This window comes from Triticum urartu, chromosome 7 (assembly GCF_003073215.2).
Source record: "Triticum urartu cultivar G1812 chromosome 7, Tu2.1, whole genome shotgun sequence".
Lineage (NCBI taxonomy): Eukaryota > Viridiplantae > Streptophyta > Magnoliopsida > Poales > Poaceae > Triticum > Triticum urartu.
This window is the reverse complement of record NC_053028.1, coordinates 76,035,803-76,063,199: the sequence shown is the minus strand read 5'-3', so window position 1 is coordinate 76,063,199 and position 27,397 is coordinate 76,035,803.

Here is a 27,397-nt window from a genome sequence, read left to right as displayed (position 1 = left end):
GGGAGGAAAGTAGAACTTGACGAGGTAACTGTACCTGCTCCCTTACTGGAAAGTAGTACATCACAGAAAACTGTTTCAGTGACACCTACACCAGTTAGTGAGGAAGCTAATGATAATGATCATGAAACTTCAGATCAAGATACTACTGAACCTCGTAGATCAACCAGAGTAAGATCCGCACCAGAGTGGTACGGTAATCCTGTTCTGGAAGTCATGCTACTAGATCATGATGAACCTACGAACTATGAAGAAGCGATGGTGAGCCCAGATTCCGCAAAAGTGGCTTGAAGCCATGAAATCTGAGATGGGATCCATGTATGAGAACAAAGTATGGACTTTGGTTGACTTGCCCGATGATCGGCAAGCAATTGAGAATAAATGGATCTTTAAGAAGAAGACTGACGCTGATGGTAATGTTACTGTCTACAAAGCTCGACTTGTCGCGAAAGGTTTTCGACAAGTTCAAGGGATTGACTACGATGAAGACCTTCTCACCCGTAGCGATGCTTAAGTCTGCCGAATCATGTTAGCAATTGCCGCATTTTATGATTATGAAATTTGGCAAGATGGATGTCAAAACTGCATTCCTGAATGGATTTCTGGAAGAAGAGTTGTATATGATGCAACCGGAAGGTTTTGTCAATCCAAAGGGTACTAACAAAGTGTGCAAGCTCCAGCGATCCATTTATGGTCTGGTCCAAGCCTCTCGGAGTTGGAGTAAACGTTTTGATAGTGTGATCAAAGCATATGCTTTTACACAGACTTTTGGAGAAGCCTGTATTTACAAGAAAGTGAGTGGGAGCTCTGTAGCATTTCTAATATTATATGTAGATGACATATTGTTGATTGGAAATGATATAGAATTTCTGGATAGCATAAAAGGATACTTGAATAAGAATTTTTCAATGAAAGACCTCGGTGAAGCTGCTTATATATTAGGCATCAAGATTTATAGAGATAGATGAAGACGCTTAATTGGACTTTCACAAAGCACATACCTTGATAAAGTTTTGAAGAAGTTCAAAATTGATCAAGCTAAGAAAGGGTTCTTGCCTGTGTTACAAGGTGTGAAGTTGAGTAAGACTCAATGCCCGACCACTGCAGAAGACAGAGAGAAAATGAAAAGTGTTCCCCATGCTTCAGCCATAGGCTTTATCATGTATGCAATGCTATGTACCAGACCTGATGTGTGCCTCGCTATTAGTTTAGCAGGGAGGTACCAAAGTAATCCAGGAGTGGATCACTGGACAGCGGTCAAGAACATCCTAAAATACCTGAAAAGGACTAAGGATATGTTTCTCGTATATGGAGGTGACAAAGAGCTCACCGTAAAAGGTTACGTTGATGCAAGCTTTGACACTGATCCGGACGATTCTAAATCGCAAACCGGATACGTGTTTACATTAAACGGTGGAGCTGTCAGTTGGTGCAGTTCTAAACAAAGCGTCGTAGCGGGATCTACATGTGAAGCGGAGTACATAGCTGCTTCGGAAGCAGCGAATGAAGGAGTCTGGATGAAGGAGTTCATATCCGATCTAGGTGTCATACCTAGTGCATCGGGTCCAATGAAAATCTTTTGTGACAATACTGGTGCAATTGCCTTGGCAAAGGAATCCAGATTTCACAAAAGGAACCAACACATCAAGAGACGCTTCAACTCCATCCGGGATCTAGTCCAGGTGGGAGACATAGAGATTTGCAAGATACATACGGATCTGAATGTTGCAGACCCGTTGACTAAGCCTCTTCCACGAGCAAAACATGATCAGCACCAAGGCTCCATGGGTGTTAGAATCATTACAGTGTAATCTAGATTATTGACTCTAGTGCAAGTGGGAGACTGAAGGAAATATGCCCTAGAGGCAATAATAAAGTTATTATTTATTTCCTTACATCATGATAAATGTTTATTATTCATGCTAGAATTGTATTAACCGGAAACATAATACATGTGTGAATACATAGACAAACAGAGTGTCACTAGTATGCCTCTACTTGACTAGCTCGTTAATCAAAGATGGTTATGTTTCCTAACCATGAACAAAGAGTTGTCATTTGATTAACAGGATCACATCATTAGATGAATGATCTGATTGACATGACCCAATCCATTAGCTTAGCACCCGATCGTTTAGTATGTTGCTATTGCTTTCTTCATGACTTATACATGTTCCTATGACTATGAGATTATGCAAGTCCCGTTTGCCGGAGGAACACTTTGTGTGCTACCAAACTTCACAACGTAACTGGGTGATTATAAAGGAGCTCTACAGGTGTCTCCAAAGGTACATGTTGGGTTGGCGTATTTAGAGATTAGGATTTGTCACTCCGATTGTCAGAGAGGTATCTCTGGGCCCTCTCGGTAATGCACATCACATAAGCCTTGCAAGCATTGCGACTAATGAGTTAGTTGCATGATGATGGATTACGGAACGAGTAAAGAGACTTGCCGGTAACGAGATAGAACTAGGTATTGGATACCGACAATCGAATCTCGGGCAAGTAACATACCGATGACAAAGGGAACAACGTATGTTGTTATGCGGTCTGACCGATAAAGATCTTCGTAGAATATGTAGGAGCCAATATGGGCATCCAGGTCCCGCTATTGGTTATTGACCGGAGACGTGTCTCGGTCATGTCTACATTGTTCTCGAACCCGTAGGGTCCGCACGCTTAAGGTTACGATGACAGTTATATTATGAGTTTATGCATTTTTGATGTACCGAAGGTTGTTCGGAGTCCCGGATGTGATCACGGACATGACGAGGAGTCTCGAAATGGTCGAGACATAAAGATTGATATATTGGAAGCCTATATTTGGATATCGGAAGTGTTCCGGGTGAAATCGGGATTTTACCGGAATACCGGGAGGGTTACCGGAACCCCCCGGGAGCTATATGGGCCATAGTGGGCCTTAGTGGAAAAGAGAAGGGGCTGCCCTAGATGGGCTGCGCGCCCCCCCTTCCCCTAGTCCTATTAGGACTAGGAGAGGTGGCCGGCCCCCTCCTCCTCTTTTCCCCTCCGAGGAATCCTAGTTGGACTAGGATTGGAGGGGGAATCCTACTCCCAGAGGGAGTAGGACTCTCCTGCGCCTCCTCCCTTGGCCGGCCAGCCTCCCCTCCTCTCCTCCTTTATATACGGAGGCAGGGGGCACCTCTAGACACACAAGTTGATCCACGTGATCTATTCCTTAGCCGTGTGCGGTGCCCCCTGCCACCATATTCCTCGATAATACTGTAGCGGAGTTTAGGCGAAGCCCTGCTGCTGTAGTTCATCAAGATCGTCACCACGCCGTCGTGCTGACGAAACTCTTCCCCGACACTTTGCTGGATCGGAGTTCGGGGATCGTCATCGAGCTGAACGTGTGCTCGAACTCGGAGGTGCCGTAGTTTCGGTGCTTGATCGGTTGGATCGTGAAGACATACGACTACTTCCTCTACGTCGTGTCATCGCTTCCGCAGTCGGTCTGCGTTGGGTACGTAGACAACACTCTCCCCCTCGTTGCTATGCATCACATGATCTTGCGTGTGCGTAGGAAATTTTTTGAAATTACTACGAAACCCAACAGACATAAGTAATAAGGAAGCGATAGGGAGCATATGTCTCACACCATATGTCTAGAACTTAGGTCTCACGGGCACCAAACCAAACCAAACAAAGACACCTAGAGAACACACACGAAAACACAAGACGACAAACTCAAAGCACGAACACAAATCCCTACACTCTCTCCCCCTTTGGCAGCGAGACACCAAAAAGGGAAAAGAGCGACGCTACGACTCCAGGTGATGGCAAACTGAAGATCTCGAATCATCATATCTCAGCGTGATCGTCTGCATCTCCGTCGTTGGTCGAAAACTGCTCAGCGTCGGAGTCGGTCCAAGGGCAGTGCTGATGAATCCACTCCTCCTCTTCTGTGATCTGACCCTCAGATCCACTTGCAACTGTCGCTCCCAACTGATGCATGAGCTCCTTGTGGCGCATCCTGGCATGCTTCTCCGCCACATGAGTCATGTACTGACCATGAGACTCCATGCAGAAAAGCTTCTTCAACTTGTTTTTAAGCTTCTTTGCCCACGAGGGTTCAGCACTAGAGGTCCAATATCCTCCTCGTGATCATCAGTGGCTGCCCCACCCTCGGTCTCCATGGCAGCAGCAGCAGCAGACGGACCCCCTGTTTGAGGTGCTGGGGTGACCCAATTGTCCTTCTTCCTCAGACGCTTGATCTCATGAGAAACCAAGTCTCCAGTCTCTAGCAACACTTTGGGATAGGTCTGTGCCCAGGCCCTCTCAATGAGCCTCATGATGAATGGAAAATATATCGGGCACTTGCGCTCAGACACGACAGATAGAAGTTCAGACCACATGACATGAGAAATATCCAGGCTCTCTTAGTGTTTGTGTCCTTCTCATGCTGACAGAACAGAAGCATGTCCACGAGATAAGAGTGGACCATATCCAGATTCCCGATGCAAGGAAATAGAGTCTCACGGAAGATGCGATGAAGAATTTCCAGATACGGAGACAGCTCATAGGTCTTCTTCTTAGTCACTGGGTGAACTTTCACAGTGCAGTAGGGCCAAAGGGCTTGCTTGTGGGTGGACGTCTCATTGCGGTGAGGGCGGAAACCGACTGGAGTCTCAAGCCCATGATCCACCACATCAAGTAACTCCATGAAAGCCTTCCACTTGACAGAAAGCAGCTTGCCATTGGTCATCCATGTCAGAGTTCTGTCGGCATTTGTCCCAACATGAATGGTGGCAAAGAATTGAGCCACCAAATCTGCATCAAAATCCTTGTTGAATTGCATGATCCTGAGAATGTTCAGCTGAGTGCACATCTGAAGGGCTTCGCCGAAGTACTCCGGGTCCTTCTCCATAGCATCAGTGTCAATGGAGCGAACATCAACAAAGAGATTCTTCTTGGCCTTGATCACATCAAAATAGATGGCAAACTGAAATCGGTTCCAGAACGGGCGGTTGACCAAAGTGGGTTCTTGGTCCACCTCATAGGGATTACGACGATGCTTTTCCCAAAACTCCTTGTTGGTCATCTCAGTCACAGCCTTCCCCTTTGGCTTGTTGGCGGATCTCTTCGTGTGCTGAGGAGGTGGAGGAACACTTGCGGATGCACTTGCTGGAGGCGGTTGGGTGCTCGAGGAACCACCGGCTGGCTCAGAGGTGCGGTAGCGTTTTGATGTAGCGCGCCCGGGGTTGATACGGCGAGCTTGATGCTCAGAATGATCATCACCTGGAGCCAAACACAAGAACACGCAAAACAACCAGAAAGAACGAGCATAAGCCAACAAACACAACAAAAGGATCAAGGTAAGGCAGGAATATAATGGAATTTGGCATGCAGCGGTAGTACCGTGACATGCCCGCGGTAGTACCGCCCCAAAGAGAGCGGTAGTGCCGCTCGAGGTCAAGCGGTAGTACCGCTCCAACGAGAGCGGTAGTGCTGTTCGAGGCGGAGAAACAACAATTTCCTATAGCACGAGGCGGAGAAACAGCAGTTTCCTACTACCGTGGTCAGATCCGGCACTACCGGCCTGCCAAATTCAAAAATATTCCTACCAAACTCTAATCGAGATAGTCTAGTTGCCTTCTCCAACCAACTCAAGCCTAGATTTAGCCAAAAATCTAGAGATGCTACCACCATTGCCCCTAAGAAACAAGATCTGAAAAAGAGACAAAAGGAGACAAGGAACGGGGGCAATACCGACATCCATGGCAAGAGAACGGGGTGGGGATCGACTCCACCAAAGGAAATGGAGAGGGACGCCCCGGAGACAGAGATCCGCCGGAGCCCTCCCGCGGCGAGTTGAGGCTGGAGAGAGGAAGAGGAAAGAGGGGGCGAAGCGAATGGGTATGGGGGAGAAGAAACCTCCCCCTGCCCCGATATAACCCCCTGGTCCCGTCCCTCGGCGGTAGTACCGTGCTGGGGGCGGTAGTACCGCTTATAAGTGGTAGTACCGCGCACCACCAGCGGTAGTACCGCCCAGCACGCTGCGGCAACCAAACAACATGGCTTTTGCTCGAAGGAAAGACAAGAACGGCAAGAAAAGAGATCACACCAGCAAACGACCAAGACACACCTCTTCAAAAGAGGGCGGTGGCCGAGGCCACCTATGTTTGAGTCAAGAGGTATGGTGCCGCGAAGATTTTAACCTTGGGCCCATGACCAAAACTCGTCTTTGAAACACAAGTACCATCAACAATGGCTAAAGTGAAAGACTTGATCAATTTATGCATAATGGGGGGAGGGAGAGTTCATTGAGAGAACAACACTCCCCCTATGTCCATGCCTACACCTCAACTAGACAGCAAATTGAGCGTGGTGGGGTGTGCAAGGGTTCAAGCCACATTGCTCGAATCAATGATATTTAGCTCATGCCTTAACTCGCGAAATCTTGCTTCATCCAAGGGCTTCATGAAAATATATGCAAGGTTGTCATGAGTGTTGACATAGTTGAGCTCGATCTCCCCTCGCCTAATGTGATCCCGGATGAAGTGATACCGGATCTCAATATGCTTCGTCTTGAAGTGTTGCACCGGGTTGAGAGAGATCTTGATGGCACTTTCATTGTCACACCAAAGAGGAACTTTGTCACAAGTGACACCATAATCCTTTAAAGTTTGCCTCATCCATAGGAGTTGTGCACAACAACTACCGGCGGCAACATACTCCGCCTCAGTGGACGAGAGAGACACACAACTTTGCTTTTTGGAAGACCAACTTACCAAAGAGCAGCCAAGGAATTGGCACCCTCCGGAAGTGGACTTTCTATCCACTTTGTCTCCCGCCCAATCGGAATCCGAGTACCCTACAAGCTTGAAGTTTGATCCTCTTGGGTACCATAAGCCAAAGTTTGGGGTATGAGCCAAATATCGAAAGATTCGTTTGACCGCCACGACTTTCCTTAGGTGCGGCTTGAAACCATGCACAAATTCCCACACTCAACATGATGTCCAGTCTAGATGCACAAAGGTAAAGCAAGGATCAAATCATGGAACGATATACCTTTTGATCCACCACTTTACCTTTGGGATCTAAGTCAAGTTGGCACTTGGTGGGCATTGGAGTGGAAGCCGGCTTGACGTCACTTAGCTTGAATCTCTTGAGCATGTCTTGAGTGTATTTGGATTGATTGGTGAAGGTTCCTTCTCTTCTTTGCTTCACTTCAAACCCTAGAAATAACTTCAACTCTCCCATGGAGGACATCTCGAACTTTGAGGTCATGAGAGCGGCAAATTCCTCATTGAAAGCTTTGTTAGGAGAACCAAAGATAATATCATCAACGTATAGTTGGCACACAAACAACTCCCCTTTGACCTTCTTAGTAAAAAGAGTGGGGTCGATTAGCCCAACTTCAAAACCACGGTCTTGTAACAACTCGGTAAGGTGGTCATACCACGCACGTGGGGCTTGTTTAAGGCCATAGAGTGCCTTATCGAGTTGATACACATGATCGGGAAAGTAGGGATCCTCGAACTCGGGGGGTTGCTTGATGTAAACCAACTCATTAATAGGACCATTAAAAAAGCACTATTCACATCCATTTGTTGTAACTTACAGTTATGATGAGAAGCATATGCAATCAACATGCGAATGGATTCAAGACGAGCAACGGGAGCAAAGGTTTCACCGTAGTCGATACCCTCGACTTGGGAGTAGCCTTGTGCTACCAAACGAGCCTTGTTGCGAATCATAATCCCATGGGCATCTTGCTTGTTCTTAAATATCCACTTGGTTCCTATGACATTGTGATTCCCGGTCAGTCTTGGCACCAATCTCCACACTTTGTTGCGCTCGAAGTTGTTGAGTTCTTCATGCATGGCATTGAGCCAATCCGGATCCTCTAGCGCTTCATAGACCTTGTGGGGTTCCAAACAAGAGACAAACGCGTGATGCTCACAATAATTTGCTAGTTGTCTACAAGTGCTTACCCCCTTTCTTAAGCTTCCAAGCACATTCGTAATGAGATGATCCTTGGTGGAGAGCTTGGAAGCAACCTTGGCGGCACGGCGCTCTAATTCCTCCTCAGGGGTGAGACGAGGAGTGGTCGCTTGATCATCTTGAGCGTCGTCTTGGGCTTGTTCTTGTTCTTGAACTTGCTCGGAGGAGAGAACTTGACCTTGGGCATCACTTGATGTGTCAACACCGTCTTGAGCGTGATCTTGCCCTTGGTCATGTTCTTGAGGATGAGGGCCTTCATGTTGTTCTTCGGAAGCGTGTGGGCCTTGGGTTGGTGATGGCTCCACTTGAGTGGAGCTCTGTCCTTCTCCTTCGGCCACAAGGGGTTCCTCAATGGGTAGTATAAAGCCAACACCCATTCTTCTTATGGCTTGGGGAGGAATTTCATCACCTACATCATAAGTGCCACTTTGCTCCACTTGGGAGCCGTTATTCTCATCAAACTCCACGTTACACGTCTCCTCAATAAGTCCCGTGGACTTATTGAGGACACGGTAAGCATGAGAGTTTGTAGCATAGCAAACAAATATGCCCTCATAAGCTCGAGCCTCAAATTTAGACAACCGAACACCTTTCTTGAGAATGAAACACTTACACCCGAATACCCGGAAGTACTTGAGGTTGGGCTTGTTACAGTGAGTATCTCATATGGAGTCTTGTTCAAGCCCTTGCGGAGGTAGAGCCGATTGGATGCATGACACGCGGTGTTGATGGCTTCGGCCCAAAAGTTGTAAGGAGACTTGAACTCCGCCATCATGGTCCTTGCCGCATCCATCAACGTCCGGTTCTTCCTCTCCGCAACACCGTTTTGTTGAGGGGTGTAGGGTGCGGAATATTGATGCTTGATTCCCTCATCACTAAGAAACTCATCCAAGGTGTAGTTCTTGAACTCGGTGCCGTTGTCACTTCTTATTGTCAAGATCTTTGCATTGTGTTGACGTTGTGCTTCTTTTGCAAAGTCAATGACGGTTTGTTGGGTCTCGCTCTTCCTCTTGAAGAAATACACCCACGTGTACCTTGAGTAGTCATCCACAATCACCAAGCAATACTTCCTACCTCCAAGACTATCGAAGGATGGAGGCCCAAAGAGATCCATGTGAAGGAGCTCCAAAGGCCTCTTCGAATAAATGATAGTCGTGGGAGGGTGAGCCTTCTCATGTAGCTTTCCTTCGATACAGGCACTGCAAGCACGATCTTTAGCAAAACTAACATTCGTTAGTCCACAGACATGGTCCCCCTTGAGGAGACTTTGCATAGATCTCATATTGACATGGGCTAAACGGCGATGCCAAAGCCATCCCACATCAACTTTAGCCATTAGACATGTCGCGGTCTTAGTGGGTCGCTCCGAAAAGTTAATCACATATAGACCGTTCTTGACATGCCCAACAAAGGCTACTTTAAGAGTCTTGCTCCACAAGAGGGCCACGGTATCGATATCAAATAAAGTGGCAAAGCCCATGATTGCAAGTTGACGAACGGAAAGTAAATTGTATGCAAGGGACTCAACAAGCATGACCTTCTCGATCGTGAGATCATGAGAGATGACCACCTTGCCAAGTCCCAATACCTTAGAAGATGAGGCGTCACCCCACTCACCATTGGTGGGCATAGATGGAACCTTGTGCACGTCCACCACCAAGTCCTTGCTTCCGGTCATGTGATTTGTAGCTCCACTATCGAGCAACCATGATCCCCCACCGGAAGCAAACACCTACAAGAGATCAATGCTTGGTTTTAGGTACCCATTTTGTAATGGGTCCTTTGATGTTAGTAACAAGGGTCTTTGGAACCCAAATAGACCATTCAATGTATTAATGAGGAGAACCAACAAATTTGGCATAAACATGCCCATCACTAGCACGGCATAACACATAAGAAGGATTAAAATCGCCGGCTTTGTTGGGAGGGGTGACATTGCCCTTCTTGACATTGTTCTTCTTCTTCTCCTCGGAGGCACTCTCTCCCTCCTTCACAAAGGTTTGCATGAGAGGAGGAGGTCGTTTGGTCTTGTCATTCTTCTTCTTGTTCTTGGAGTCGGGCACGTACCCAACCCCTTCCTTGGCCACAACTCCCTTTTGGTTGATCAAGAGATCGTTGAGGTTCTTCTTGCCTTGTATGCAAGTCGCAAGACCTCTCTCAAGTTGCCCCTTTAGCTTAGCGTTCTCCTCAAGGAGATGCACATGCTCACAACACGGGTTAGTAGCATTTGCATTATCAATTAACATCATACGAGGGAAAGTGGCTTTTTCCTTGGTTAGCTTTACTTGAAGTTGATCATGAGACTCTTTGAGGCTAGCATGAGCACCCTTCAAGACCTTGTGAGCCTTGTCAAGTAGATCAAACTCCTATTTGAGTCTAGCAAGATCAACCTCAAGTTCGGCCTTCTCGGAGTTTAGCACATGAGAAACTATGAGGACATGATCATAATCTTTCTTTAACTTAGCATGATCAACGTTGTGTGACTCCTCAAGAGCCAAACTAAGACCACACTCTTCCTCAAGAGCATTGGAAAGATCCGAAATCTCATCGGCATAGTCACGACTATGCCCTTCCATCTTAGTGATGGTGTCTTCGTGAGCCTCGATCATGTCATTGGCTTCACCAAGTTGTTCCAAGAGAGCAACAAAGTGCTTCTTGGATTTTCCCTTGAGTTTGCCCATAAAGGCCTCAAACTCGTTAGCCTCCACATTAGCTCCCTCAAGTTCATTAATGTTATCCATTGGAGAAGGATGATTAATGATGGTAGTTTTGGTGTTGGGGGTTACCTTGTTGGTGGCTTTAGCCATGAGGCACTTGGTGGTGATGCTCTCATTGGGTGAGTCGAAGAGAGACACCCGTGAAGTCGTCACAATGGCAACGGAGGCCATGGCAACCGACTCATCATCTTCATCATCGTCATCATCCTCATTGTACTCTTCTTGTACCACCAATGCCTTGGGAGGAGTCTTCTTGGTGAAGTTGTTCTTGTTGGGGAATGACTTGGCCTTGTCCTTTCGGATGAGCTTGCCACCATTGTCTTCCCTCTTCTCATACGGGCATTCCGCAACAAAATGACTCACGTTGCCGCAATTGTAGCAAGTCCTTACACGTTGCTTGCCCCTCGTGCCACTCGAGTTGTTTTTGCTAAAGTTTGGCCTCGAGTTTTTCTTGCTCCAAAATTGCCTTGAAGCAAGTGCCATGTGTTCATGATATGCATACTTCGTATCTTCGGGGTTGCTCTCCTCTTCTTCCTCTTCTTCTTCTTCAACGATGAGCTTGGCCTTCAATGCAAGGTTAGGCTTCTTTGCCCGTTGAGAACGGAGCACCGCATTGTCGGCGGTCTTGTCCAAAATGTTCATGGCCACAAACTCATCCAACACTTCGCTTGAGGTCAAAGTGTGGAAGTCCGGTCTTTGACGAATGACGGAGGACATGGCCTTGTGGTAGGGCATCATTGCCTTGGAATTTGTGCTTGATCCAATTGTCATCCGTGTCCTTGCTCCCGTGATCTCGTAGTGAGTCCGGGAGTTTGGTTACTCTCCGATAAAGCTCACGAGGTTCTTCATCTTCCTTCATAGCAAACTCATCGTCCTCATCTTGCACCACTTCATAGTTGGAGCGTTGAATGCTTGCGCTTCCCCAGTAGAGAGAGATAACACAATGCCATGCATCTTTGGCCAAGGCAAAGGGACGAAGATGAGGTAGGTCTTCGGGTGGAATTGCATCTTGAATGATGAAGAGAGCATTCTCATTGAATTGATTGTCCGCGGCTTCTCGAGGAGTGAAGTTGCTTGGATCATGTGGATATAAACCTTCTTCAATGATTCTCCAAAGGTTAGTGTTCACATGATTTAAATGACATTTAAAGCGGTAAACCCAAGAATCAAAATCCTCATTTTTCACAATCTTAGGGGAGGACCGGCATGATTCAAATGAGTGGAAGGAACCGGTCCACCATAAACAAGTGGTGGTTCCACATGGGCAAAGATGTCGGTGCCATTCTTACCACTAGAAGAAGGAGCCTTTTCACTACTAGCTTCCCCCTTGTCGGGGATAGCATCCGTCACCTTGTTGGCGGGGTCACCCACTTTCAACGGTGCGGTGGATAGTTTAAGCCCCTCAAGAAATTTAGTAAACATGCTTTCAACTTCGGTCGTCATGGAGGTTTTCAATGTCTCCAAGGCCACATTGAACTCCTCACGAGAGACCGAGGTTCCCCCATCGCCCGTAGACGAGATCGGATTCACACCGGAGTGTTCCTCCACACCGTCTACGGTATCAACCATACTCTTTGGACGGTAAAGTCCTTAATAAAGAGACGAGGCTCTGATACCAATTGAAAGGATCGATATGGTTGACTAGAGGGGGGGTGATTAGGCAACTACCAATTATTAACTTTTCTTTATCAAATTAAACTTTGCTTCAAAGTAGGTTGTCTAGATGTGCAACTAGGTGAGCAACCTATATATGCAATACCAACAAGCAAACAAGCAAGCAAGAGAAGTAACACTAAAGAGCTTGCACAAGTAAAGGTAAGAGATAACCAAGAGTGGATCCGGTGAAGACGAGGATGTGTTACCGAAGTTCCTTCCCTTTGAGGGGAAGTACGTCTCCGTTGGAGCGGTGTGGAGGCACGATGCTCCCCAAGAAGCCACTAGGGCCACCGTATTCTCCTCACGCCCTCACACAATGCGAGATGCCATTATTCCACTATTGGTGCCCTTGAAGGCGGCGACCGAACCTTTACAAACAAGGTTGGGGCAATCTCCACAACTTAATCGGAGGCTCCCAACAAAACCACGAAGCTTCACCACAATGGACTATGGCTCCGTGGTGACCTTAACCGTCTAGGGTGCTCAAACACCCAAGAGTAACAAGATCCGCTAGGGATGAGTGGGGGAATCGAAAATCCCTTGGTGGAAGTGTAGATCGGGGCCTTCTCAACCACTCCCGAGCAAATCAACGAGTTTGATTGGCTAGAGAGATAGATCGGGCGAAAATGGAGCTTGGAGCATTTAATGGAGCTTGAGCAATAAATGGAGCTTGGGGGAGGAAGGGGTAGGTCAAAGGGAAGAAGGGGACCCCCTTTTATAGTGGGGGCAACAACCCAACCGTTGCCCCTCACCAACCAGCCCCGCACAGGGCGGTACTACCGCTAAGAGGGGGCGGTACTACCGCTAGGTCAGCGGTACTGCCGCACCAGCCAGCGGCACTGCCGCGCAGAGGAGACTAGTAGGGAAAAGGACCCAATGCGGTACTACCGGGGTGGTAGGGGCGGTACTACCGCTCCTGAAACGGTACTACCGCCTCTACAACCGCAACTAGTGCCGCAAAACCTGACACGAGAAAAAGACCCCTCGAGTCGAGGCGGTAGGAGCCAGACAGCCCAGCGGTACTACGACAGCAGGGTCATGGGCAGTACTACCACAGTGGAGCGGTACTGCCGCTTATGACCCTTCGGCCATACTACCACTGGTAGTGCGGTACTACCGCTGGGACACTGAAGAGAGAGAGAGAGAGAATCTCTCCAAAGAGGCTGAGGACGAGGCAGTGGTGCCAGGCACCCCAGCGGTACTACTGCTGTGGAGTCACGGGCGGTACTACCACTGTGGAGCGGTACTGCCACTTGTGGCTCCTCAGCGGTACTACGGCTGGGTCGCGCGGTACTACCGCTGGGACCCAGACAGGACAAAGAAAAGCGGAGAGATCTCTTCAATGGAATGGAAAAGCTCGGAGGATGAGAAGCTGATGTGTACGTGATGATTCCACCCATGCAATACCCCAGCGGACCTCCTCTTGATAGTACGGTGCCCTCTACGCAACTAGTCCACCGAGAGAGAAACGAAAGAGCTACACCGTCTTGAAGGACACTCCGAAGGGAAGAAAACGTCTCGTGCCAGGGGTGAATCTGTGAACTATTCAAAGCACATGATTAGACCGCAAACATGTTGTCATCAATCACCAAAACTACCTTGAGAGAGATATGCCGTAACAACTGTGCTAGGCCAGAAGGAAGCATCTCCAAGGGCCATGAAAATGAGGAGGTCATTGAGTTTTGTATCAACTTTATTCCTGACCTTAAGCCGATTGGTGTTCCTGAATCGCGGCATAAGGGCAGACTGGATGGAAAAGGCACACTAGGAGGGGATCAAATAATATGTATGGACGGACATTCTCTCACTGAAGCACACTACACAGTTCTATAGAATTCCGCCTTGGTGGCTCCGTATATGGAAGAACACAAGAATTTGCTACGCTCCAAACACCCGGAGCGGTCTGATGACTGGATTACACATGACAAACCAGGAGTTTCACCAGCTGGTTGCAGACACGTACCATGCATGACACCTCTATTGAAGATGACATGTACTTGCTGTCCCAGTTACCATCTTCGAATATAATGACTTTCAAAGGGTATGAGATAAATGGTAATACATTTTACACGATCGCCCAAGATAAGAAGAGCACCAACCAAAATAGTGGTGTCCGCTTTGATGCAGAAACCAAGACGGGAAAGGAAACATATTATGGTTATATACAGGATATATGGGAACTTGACTATAGATGCGGTTTGAAGGTCCCTTTGTTTCGGTGCAAATGGATCAATATGACATGAGGCAGGGTAATGGAAGACCCGCAGTACGAATGACAACAGTGGATCTCAATAATCTTGCGTATGCAGACGAACCATTCGTCCTAGCCAATGATGTGGCACAGGTTTTCTATGTGAAGGGCATGTCTACCAAGCCGAGAAAAAGAAAAGAGAAGGAAGCGAATGCATCATACGATGAGCCAAAGCGGCACATAGTTTTTTCTGGAAAGAGAAACATCGTGGGAGTGGATGACAAGACAGACATGTCAGGAGATTATGAAAAGTTTGATGAAATTGTTCCATTCACAGTGAATATTGACCCGAGCATCCTGTTAAATGATGAAGATTTTTCATGGTTACGGCGCAAAGGGACACACGCGAAGAAAAAGTTTCACACCCAAAGATCTGGGATGTGATCGGCTTCACTATATATCATCACTTTGTTCTGTGTTTCACACCCAGGAGGGAATCTCTGTAATAGTTAGGGGTAGTTATGTGTTTTGGCATTTGAAACGCGAAGAAATTTTATGTGCAAACAAATTTTTTCATGCATTTACTGATTTTTTCAGCTAAATTGAAAAACACTTCAAATGAACTCCAAAAAAGTTGAAAGTTGGCATGGTATCATAATTTCACCCACATAGCATGTGCAAAAAAGTAGAGAGTGTTACGGCAAAAACTGGATGCACTTCGTGTACAAAATGAACAATCTCTTTTGAACTATCAGGGTTTCGGATGAAAACTCATATGTTACAAAGGCATTTCATTTTTTAAATAATGTAAGCATTACCAAATTGAATATAATGATAAAACACACTAATATTAAACATAATAAAAAGGAATCACTGAAAAATGTATTTTTAAAGTTAAGTTATTCACAAACTAGTGATTCACACAAATTTTAAATAATTCAAAATTTAAACAATTCAAATTTGAAAACTACAGGCACTAACAGAAAGTTTCTATTTTTTTTGTACCTAAAGCAAAAATATTCACAAAGAAACTCTAAATACAGCAAAAAACAACTAAAAATAAATAAAACAAAATAAATAAAGTAGAAAAGAAAAAACTAAATGAAAAAAGCCCACCTACTGGGCCACAACGGTCTGCATACGACTAGAAACCCAAATTCTAATTGGGCCAGGATGCAGGCCCGCTAGCCCAATAGGCCCATCAGGGCATAGCAGCAGACGTAGGCCCGGAAGGCCTGCTTATGAGAGGAGCTCGAGAGAGGTACCGCACTGGGGCTTATAAACCAGTGCGGGCGCCCCTCGGCTAGCGAGGTGGGACTAAACTTGCCGCATCGCACCTGCGCCAGTGCACCACCTTTAGTACCGGTTGGTGGCTGGAACCGGTACTAAAGGGTGGGTCTTTAGTACCGGTTCCAGCCACCATCCGGTACTAAAGGTGTGCTCTTCCCGCCGCTTGGCCTGGCCAAAACAGGCCTTTAGTACCGGGTGGTGGCACCAACCGGTACTAAAGGTGTCCCCTATATAACAAACACTTCGAAAAATTTCAGTTTCTCATCTCCCACTTCTCTCTGCCGCCGCCTCGTCCCGCGCCGTCGCCGCCCCTGTCGCGCCGTCCCCGTCGACTCCGTGACGCCCCCGTCCTCGTGGCGTCGTCCCAGCCCCTGTCACACCGTCCCCGTCGACTCCGTGACGCCCCCGTCCTCGTCGCGTCGTCCCCGCCCCTGTCGTGCCGTCCCCGTCGACTCCATGACGCGTCGCCCCGTCCCTGTCCCCGTCGTCGCCATCCCCGTCGTCGCCGCCCCCCGTCGCCTCTCGCCTCGCCGGTGAGCACACACACACACAGAAATTTTTTTTTTTAGTTATAGAAATAGTTAGTTATATAGCATTGTTAGAAGTTATAGAAATGTTAGAATTGTTAGAAATTTTTCTGTTTTTTAGTTATAGAATAAAAAAGTTAGAATTTTTCTTTTTTTTAGTTATAGAAATATTAGAAATGTTATACAAATGTTAGTTATATATATAGAAATGTTATAATTTTTTTTCTGTTTTTTAGTTATAGAAATATTAGAAATGTTATAGAAATGTTAGTTATATAGCATTGTTAGAAATGTTATAGGAATGTTAGTTATATAGAAATGTTAGAAATTTTAGTTATCAAAATCCAATCATTTAAAAAATGTTACTTTACTTTTGCGGCATATAGTATTTGTTGTCGATGATATGCCCGGCCCGCATCCTCGCCGTCGACCCGTTCGCGACGACGTCCTACTTCAGAGGACCCATGTCCGGGACTGGGCTCCGCCGGGCTGGCACTGGGAGGTGCTACCTTCAGGGGCGTGACGCTTGGTGAGGAACCCGGCCCCGGGTCCCGTCGTCGACCTTGATCTCCTTTGGTGGCGTTCGCGTGGGCCACTTTCGGTGCAGAGGGAGCCGGTCCCGCCGGAGGTGGTACGTCGCCGTGTTAGGGAGGAGGACGAGCATGTCCATCGCGACATGGCTGCTATGGACGTCAGGTTCTCCAATACTTGGCGGGTTCTTTGGGGAGATCACCCGAGCTATGATCCAGTGATGGTTCCTTCACTTTGGTTGTCCACCGCCCGCGCCTCAGGAACCGCGAGTGTCCTAGATTACTCTTTAGTATTCGATCTTTATTAGCTAGCTAGCTAGCTAGTGATGTATTTGATATATATTAGTCGAGACGATGTATTCGAGATTATATCTATTATTCGAGACGATGTATTCGAGATTATATTCGATGATGATTATTATGTACTATGATTGATTCAATTTTTCCTTATTAATTGATTGCATCTATGCATTGTAATTTGAATACTAAATTGTTTTATATTTCTTTTTGGATTAGTTAAATAAAAGCTATGGCGGACAATACCGGCAGAGAGGGAGAAGAGACCATGTTCACTATCATACGCCATCCTCGCGGGCCAGATGATGATCAGAATGAAGAAGATTATGCGGCTCCGGATATCTAAACAACACCGGGGAGGGTGATATGATATTTGATCGCGACAACCGAATTGATGAAGTCATGAACTATGATTATGATATTGATGACGAAGAAAATGTTGATCCTGAAACAACAAAGACCGGCGAGGTATATTTATATAAGCAGGCATCTGGTGATCATCACATGTTTTAAATTACTTGAAGATATATTAACGAATCGATCTTTCTTCTTAATTTCAGCCATCCGAATCGAGCAAATCTTCAGGCAGCAGGAAACGAGGCCGGAACAAAAAGTTGAAGGAGGGCGTAAAGTACAATATCGAGGCCATCAAACCTAATGGCGAACCATTAGCGCCTAAGAAGATTGTGGACAAGTTCATTCGTCAGTGCGGAGTTCTTGTGAAGGACCAACTCCCGATCCCTTCAAGAATGGAGAGAGCCAGCAAAGCCACGCCCAGATCTTACTTTTGTCGACGACAGACAAAAATTTCTGCTTTGGGAAACTCTCATGGAACATTTCACCCTACCAGATCATTTCACAGATGCAGATGTGGAGAAAGTCAAGGACGCTGCTCTTAGGAAGATGGTGGTTGCATTCAACAACCACAAGAATCGTGTATGGGACAAGTACGTCAAGGGAGGAAGGAAGACTCCAGTATTCGAGGGAACACTAGAGAAGCAAAGTGCTCATTGGGACGATTTTGTGAAATTCAAGGATTCGGAATTATCTAAGGAACGGTCGAGAATAAACAAGGCCAATGCCGAAAAAAGGATGAGTTCCATAAGCTGGGGCCAGGTGGCTACGCGGTGGCAATGCCTAAGTGGGCTAAGTCTGAGAAAGAGATGGAGGATGCAGGTGTCACTCCAGAAACATTGAGCTGGCCCCCCAGGTGTAGGACTTGGTTCTATGCGCATGGGGGGAGTTGGACCCCGAAGACAGGCAAAGTTTCGAAGAAGGCATGTCTGAACGGAGCTGAAGATAAGCTACTTGTTGCAATAGAAGAGGCTCGATCGGGGGTGTTCCATCCCAACACAGAGAATGACGAGCTTACTCGTGCCCTGGGAAATCCTGAACACCCGGGAAGAACATGAGGCAAGGGTGCTATTCCGTGGTATGAGGGGTTTTCGGACTGGAACGCTGACTACAGAACCCGTGCGAGAAAGAAGATTGCGGAGGAGGAGAGGAGGAAGATGGAGGAGGAGCAGAGGAAGCTGGACTATGAATGTCTTCAAGGCCTAGAATCAGTGCACGTGGACTTGGCAGTCAAATTCCAGCGGCAGCAGGAGCAGATCGACTCACTTAGCCAGCAAAGGGGGTCTCAGCAGCTGCAACAGCTAGCGGATGATCCAACATTGGATAGCACCGTCCCATCCATGCCGAGAAGCAGCGTGGGCTCCGCCCCGAGTGACGCAATGCTGGATAGATACCCCGTGGATGACATCATGGAGAACACTAACTGCGAGCTACAATTCAAAATGAAGAACATATCCATGAAGATGGCGGACGTTGTTGCTTTTACAAATCCCCCCGAGGCAACCTTCTATTGCAACCCGATTCCAGCGGGCTATGCTCGTGTCTTGGTTGATGAGGTGGTGGACCAATATTCGGGGCTAGAGCTTGACATTCCTGGAGGTGACGAGGAGCACACACTGGGAGAGGCCAAACATCGTATCATCCTATGGAGAAAGGATTGCATCATCTTTCGAAGGCCACCGACACCGCGTCAGCCGACTCCTCGTCGAAGTCCGCCACCGAGTCAGCAGACTCCTGCTCCTCCAAGTCCACCAACGCGTCAGGCCACTCCTCCTCCTCCAAGTCCGGCAAAGCGTCAGGCCACTCCTCCTCCAAGTCCGACACAGCGTCAGACCACTCCTCCTCCAAGTTCGGCACAACTTCAGGCCACTCCTCCTCGAAGTCCGACATAGCTTCAGGCCACTCCTCCTCGTCCAACTCAGCCACGCCAGCCGTCTCCGCTGCCTCAGCAATCACGGAAGAGAGCCGCCGCAGCTATGGTGCGTAGCGGTACAAGTCGAGGTAGGACGGGAGGTACAGGCGGATGCAAGCGATTTCAATATGGTCCAAGTAGCCTCGCGCCTCTTCCGCAGAGGCCTTACGACAAGTCCGAGGAGGAAAACGCGGCCATATCGAAGGCCGAGGTGGAAGCCCATTTTGCACCGAAACCGCCACCGCCGCCAAGGGAGAAAGTGCCTGAGGAAAAGATTGGCCACTTCATTCGTATGGCTAGACCACCAGCTCCCAAGCTTGTTGACACAGACTATGAGCGACACCTGAGGAAGTTAAATCGAGCACGTCTACAGAATGAGGCGAGCTCGAACTCGAGCAAATCAGCTGGCAAAAAATGCGGTAAAACCGTTCCCCAGCTGGGAGAATAGGAGGCGCAATCAATCCCCCCGCTTGTTGTGCCAACAACACATGAGAGTACGCGCGCCCAATATTATTGTGGGCAAACCGTTAACATTCCCCAGCTGGGTGATGTGGTAATAACCGACAGCATATTGAGCAGGATGAAATGCTCAAGATCACTGTTGGACAACTCCTCGATATCGAGCCTATGTCTCCGCTTAGAGAGGAGGAAATAAAACGGAAATATGTCCGGGGCCAACCTTTGGTCGAGCCAGACGAGGTCAAGAAGCTCCCAACGAGAATGTATGCATTGCATCAATGGCACATGGACATTACCAAGATTTCCAATCGAGAGTCCCTCATGGTGAATGTCAAGAAGGATCATTACTTCCATGAGAAAGATGTATCCGTTGAGTATTTAGAACTATTTCAGTTATACAATCAAGACGCACTCGACAAATCTATCGTCAGTTGCTATTGTCTGTAAGTGATTTCTTTCTGTAATTTAAGTCTCAAGCTAGCTGTAGTGATCATTTTGATCAATCATTACCTGTAATTATCCTCACTATATTCTTTTCTGTGGTATTATGCATGATGAAGATGTATGAAATGAAAAAAGGTGGATGTTATGGCATTGGGTTCATTGACCCAAATACCATTAATGAATACACATGGAAATTAGATGCATATTATGAAAAAAAAAGTGTAGAGGAAAGCATGCTAGAGTTCTTCAAGCGCCTCAATACCAATGAAGATATACTACTTCCTTACAACTTCAAGTGAGTCACACTGTCTTGTACTACAAATTCTGGTTTTGCCTACTAGCTAGTTACATGTTTTTGCTTACATATGCCCGCTTAATTAAGACATGCAAACGTGTGTGCATGCAGATTTCACTGGATCTTGTTAATCATTAAAGTTGATGAAGGAACAGTTGAAATACTGGACTCACTACTTAAAAAAGAAAGTGACCACACCATCTTGTTTGGGATAGTCAACAGGTAATTTCAATCATTATTAACTATATCTCGGCCTATTTAGTTCGTCATTTCCTGATATGAACTATTTGATAACCATTTATTCATTTTCTTTGTCGGCGGGCAGGGCTTGGGAAAATTTCATCAGCGTCACTCCAGGCCAATGGAAACAAAAGCTGAAATGGTATCGACCCAAGGTAAGTAATTAAGTAGTACTAGCTAGCTAGCTGCCATCTCTTTAATTATCATGCTTGATTAATTATTATCTGATCAAACTCCATTCTCGTAAAGGCCCTGAAGCAGGCGCCGGGGAATAATATGTGTGCATACTACGTTTGCGAGAACATTCGCATGATGGCGTCCGAAAGGAGCAGATCTCAAAGACAGAGATTGGGTACGTTTATCAGAACACTATTCACAATTTTTACACTATTATCGGTATCTAGTCACACAACTAATACACATGCATATTGATCTCCTTCTTAACAGTTCAGAGAGGTGCGGGAGCAGCTCCTAGCAGAGGAGTGCATAGAAGCAATTCAAGAGGAAATAGCGGGATTTTTGCTCGACCAGGTCATAGATCCCAAAGGAGAATACTATTACCCGCTACCGCCCCCATGAACCACTTCCAATTGTCATTGTGCTCCGAAGGCACTAATTAGGCTAATGCCACTGGCTCCGAAGGCACCAATTAGGAGAGATTGTATATAGCTAGCTAATTGTATATATATATATATACATGTGTGTATATATGTGTGAATAAATGATGGTTGTGAGACATTCGATGATATATATATATATATATACATAAACATTATTCTGATCACGCGATCAGAATAATATTCTGATCACAACCTGACCTACCCCGCTAGTAGTACGTTGAACTTTCCTATGAACTAGGTTGAACTTCCGCCAACATTGCCCAAATGGGGCTTGCGATATACCGTTGGAAAGCTATGGACACCCATATCATGACCCAACTTCAATTTTTGGCAAAATATAAGCGGTTTAAGAGCAGTTTTGAAACCGTTTTTTCTTCACACAAAAAACGTGAATCGTATTTTTGATCGCATTTCTAAACCGTTTATCGGAATGAGACATATAATATGGCGTTGGAAAGCTGCTGCAAAACCGCTCCTTCCACATGTTGAAAGTTTTCTATAATTCCCTATGGTTAAAGAGTAATTTTAAAAAAAGTAAAATTTCATAAACCGAACAGCTGAGTTCGTTTTTTCGGTGTCATTTCTAAACGGCTAATCCAATGGAGGCATATGATACGGCGTTGGAAAGCTTATGAAATTGCGCTACTTTTTCATCTTGAATGTTTTTTCTAATTTTGAATGGTTGAAGAGTAATTTAGAAAATGGTCCAAGTCCTACCGAGTTCGTATTTTCGAGCTAATTTTTTAACCGATCGTCCGAATGCAGCAAATGATATGGCGTTGGAAAGCTTGAACAAATTCGAAACTTTTTGGTATATATTTTTTCTCCCAATTCTTTACGATTTTAAGTCAGTTTCGAAAATGGCGAAAAAGGTATTTTCGCCGTAATTTCTACAAACTTTATCGGAATGGGGCAAATAATATACCGCTGAAAAGCTATGGCAAATGCGAAACTTTTTCATGTTGATGGTTTTCTCTGATTCCTAGCCGTTTTCAAGTAATTTCGTAAACGGTGGGATCATGCGTTCTGCCTTTATCGCGAAACAGATTCTTCGAAAATGCACTACGTGAAGAACCTGAACTTCTCGGCGCGTGTACCTGAACTTCACTCTGTTTTTCACGTGATTTTTTTGCTCGTAGCTCTCCATCCACTGCTCGTAGCTCTCCATCCACTCACCGGAATTGAGCAAGTGATATACCGATGGAAAACTGCTGTAAACACGCAACTTTCCCATGTTGATCGTTTTTTCATACTCGTGACAATTTTAAAAGTTTTTCATCTCAAATTCATTCACTATAGTAGTCGAACTTCGTGTTGTTTTCACGTTGAACTTCTGTGACGTATTTTTGTTTTTAATTTTCCCATCATTTTCGTCAGTGTTACACAAATGATATTCTCTTTGTACAAACCTCTCTCACAACATATTTTTTAACTTTCTCCAACCGAGGACTTGAACTTACACAAATGATATTCCTGCCGTTTTGAAGTAAATTAGAAAATGACGAGATCATGATTTCTGCCTTCATCGTGAACGGAAACGCACTGCATGAAGTAGTTGAACTTTTGGAGCATGTCTGTTTGAACCTCACTCTGTTTTTGACGTGCTATTTTTTGCAGTGCGTGAAGTAGTTGAACTTCACTCTGTTTCACTTTATTGTATTTTTCTTATATGAAATACACATCATGTAGTACATGAACTTCCGGATGTTATCACTTTGAACTTCTCTATGGTTTGAGAGAATTATTTTAAAACACAAAAAACAACATATATTTTTTATGTATTTTGGACATCTAAATACACGTTGAACCTCTCTTGCAAGATTTTTTTGAACTTTTACTCATCGAGCACTTGAACTTCTAGCAACCTTTTTTCGTTTATGAGTTGTTTTTAAAAGTGCAAAAAATGTCGTTGTGTTTTTTATTTTTTGAATAGGTAAATCCTAGGTTTCAATAAACTCCGAACTTCTCTGTTATTTCAATTTGAACTTCCCCTTTTCATATTTTTGAGTAAATAATTGTATTCGATTTTTATACGGAAAAAATCAAACATGGAAATACGAGGTGAACCTCTCTCGCAAGAATTTTTGAACTTCCCTGGACAGAGCACTTGAACTTCTTTCAACAAACCTTTTATGCTTTTATTTTTCTATGTTTTTATTCTCACCTGAAATGCATTCCTTGTGGTACTTGAAGTTCTCGTTGTTTTGACTATGAACTTCTGTCGCAATTTTGTGTGTACATCGAATTGCAAGCAATTGAAAGTCGGACGCCATTTTCTTGCCATTTTAAAACATGTAATTGGAGGTCGGACGTCCCGCAATATAAATTATAAACCGTGCATGAAGGTGTACGTGAACTTCTTGCAACAAATTCGATGATTTTATAAGTATTGAACTGATCTATCTTTTTATTTGAACTTTATTGTGTATTTTTAGAAATGTGGAAATTGGAGGTTTTTTAGAAACATCGAACTTCCTTATTTGAAATTAAACTTATTGATTTTATTCTTTAGTAACTATAAAAATCCAATTTTTCAAATATAATATCAAATTGCTCTGCTTTTTTACAATTGAACTTCTTGGTTTTATTCTCTAGTAATGTGAGAACCTGAGTTTTTTTATATACATCGAACTACTCAATTTTCAAAATTGAACTTCTTGGTTTTAATATTTTTGAGGAAAATCTGAGTTTTTATAAACATCAAACTACTTCAAACTTTTAATTTAGGGTTTCTTGGTGTTATTCATTAGTAACGGGAAAAGTCCTAGTTATGTAATAAATATTGAACTACTTGATTATTTAAAGTTGAACCTCTATGTCTTTTAATTGGGAATACACACTTTTTACAAAAAGAAAACACAGTAAGTGGCCACTAAGAAGAAACGTTCAATTGCATCGTTATTTTAATTTGAACTTCTTGGTTTAATTTGTTATTAATGAGGAAAATCCTTTTTCTTTATAAACATTGAACCACGCCGTTATTTTAATTTGAACTTCTAATGTTTTGGGGAAGGAAAAAAATATAAGTTATTTTGAAATGCTCCTCTTTTTTTAATTTGAACTTCTCTGATTTTTTTTTACAAAGGGGAAATCGTTTTTATAGAGATTTTTTAAGTACCTTTTTTATTTGAACTTCTCGCTCATTTTTCTAAAACTTTCAGATTTTTAAAATATCAGCATCCCCATAAGTTTTTGTAAACCACTTTTTTTAATGAAATGTAATATCGCACTTTTCATATTCTATTTAAAATAATTAGTGCTTTCTTTACTTTAATTTGAATTTTTTTTCATTTTATTATTTAGTAACGAGAAAAAATCTGAGTTTTTTATAAAGTTTGAACTTCTCTGTTATTTTAATTTGAACTTCTAGTTTTTTTTGTAGAACGGGGAAATTCCATTTTCTCTATAAATTTTGAGCTGCTCTATTTTTTAATTTTTTGGCCTTCCTGTGTTTTTCTTTAGTAACGAAAAAAATCCTAATGTAGTAATAAGCATTGAACCGCTTCGTTATTTATTTAAACTTCTAGGTTTTTTGAGAAACGGGGAAATCTGTTTTCTAACTAAACATTTTTGATTTATTTTTGTTATTTTAGTTTGGCCTTCTGTTGTGGGATATTTTGATGGTGTGTTCCTCTTTTATTCAAACTTGTTCCAATGAACAATTTTTTTAGTGAATTTCATTAACTTCATTTTTTCGATTTCATTTTACTTCACATTTTTTTGCTCGTGAACTTCCCATCTTCTATGTTTGAACTTCTTCTTTTGGTCCGAAATCTCCATGTGTCGTCCTAAACTTCTAATGTACTTTTGTAGTTTCTTTTTGGTAAACTTCTGTTGGTTTGTTTTTCTATCGTCGTTTTTCTAGGATATGTAAGAGCAATTTTCGTTCTGTAGATTTCATCATGTTTTTGTTCTGTAGATTTCATCATTCTGCAGGAAAGTTTCGCCAAAATGGATGTGCATATGGAGTTGTGGGTGCACGCCCCAAGCCCTTTCTAAACAATGTGTAGCACTATACAAAAAGGTGTAGTATCATGGCGCCCTCTTGTCCTCTTTCCCTAGCATTTTCTGTTCTGGTACATTTTAAAACAAACTTCTCTAACAGCCACTGGTCTACTAGGCATATATAGTCCTTAACCACCAACACAGATGAATCCATCAAGCCAATAAAGTGCATCTGATAGGAAGAAACAAGCAAATATTGTACAACACTTAGCGCAAAAGGTACATCAAAAAGACAATCACCGGCAGGCAAGCAAAACAAGCAGTTGTGCTACATCTCTCTTAAGCTGAAAATGGCTCGTATTTTGTATTTTTTACATAACTCCTTGAACTGAGCTTTTTGTTGAAATTGGACTATCCATTGAAACACCCAAAAAACGGTACGCCTGGCACAGACCAATATCAGCTAGCAAGCAGCGTTGTCGGCAAGTTTTTTAGTAGCAGCTAGCGGCAGGGGGAAGAAGGCAGGGCGCGGCGGAGTGCAGGGCAGGGGTAGGCGGCGCCCGTGGTGGCCGACACATCTGGTGGTGGATGGCTGTGGTGAGGAGTGGTTGCCGCAGCGCGCGGCTGTAGGTGGTGGGCCAACAGTGGACCTCAGCGGCAGCGGCGAGCAGTTGGAGGTCGGTCCTGGCAGCGACGCTGGATCACAGGGGTTGCGCCTTACTAATCCGGCGGTTGCCTGGGTCGCGGGAACTGGCTGTGAGCCGATATCCGATGCACCACCAACGGATCTGGGAGAGATAGGTGGTTGTCGGCGCCGCGGGATGGGAGCTCCCACGGCGTCGACAGGGAGGAAGGACGAGGTTGGTTGAAGGGAAGGGTGGGCATGGCGGCTCCCGGCTAGCCAGCGGGGCGGGAGTGGGCCGGTGGTGGTGGGGAACGGTGGCGGCGGTCGGGAGCTCGCTAAAGAAGAATGTGGATATGGGGGCGAGGAAGAACGGTGGCGCCAGAAGGAGGTGGGGGCGCCCTCGCGCTGGGAGGAAGCGGGGGCGGCGGCTGGCCGAAAGAAGGCGGGCTCAGGGGAGGTGGACGTGGCTGGGAGCGGGGAGATCGGGAGGAAGTTGGGGATCGGGAGAGGTGGTGGACGAGCGGGTTGGAGTGGGCTTTTTTTTTCTCTGCGGGTTCTGAAGTTCGGGAACGCCTCTTCGGGCCATATATAGAGCGCTGTGATCAGAATAACTATTATGATCCCATGATCATAATAGTGCTACTCTCTCTCTCTATATATATATATATGTATATATATATGATCGGTTCTACTAGAAATTCTAGTTATATATATGCATAACGTGTACAATATGTAGTATCGTAAAATACCAGCAAACGAAAAAGAATTAAATGGAAAACACAAAATTAAATGAAAAAGAAATCATAAACCCAAAACCCCCCAACCTTTTAATACCGGTTGGTGTCACCAACCGGTACTAAAGGGCTCCCTGCCCCCGGAGCTGACTCGTGCCACGTGGTTGCCCTTTAGCACCGGTTCGTGTTGAACCGGGACTAAAGGGGGGGGGGGGGGCTTTAGTGCCCACACTTTAGTGCTGGTTACCGAACCGGCACTAAAGGGCCTTACGGACCGGTGCTATTGACCGGTCCTGCACTAGTGTATCTAGAAGTTATCAACATTAACGTCTAAAACACAAAACATATGCCACCCGATCTGAAATGAATTATATATATTTATGGTGTTTATAACTTTATATGAGGTTGTAAATGTTAATATTATGAACTTGGTCAAATTTAAACAAATTTGACTTAAATCAAACCAAATAAGTCTTCAAAATTTGACTGCACCGAGTTGTTGCAAATGATTCAATCAAGGGACCGCGGTACATATAGCATATGAGAGAGATCAGAAGGATTTTGACTAAAGAAAGAAACATTAGTCTAGCTAAGATCAG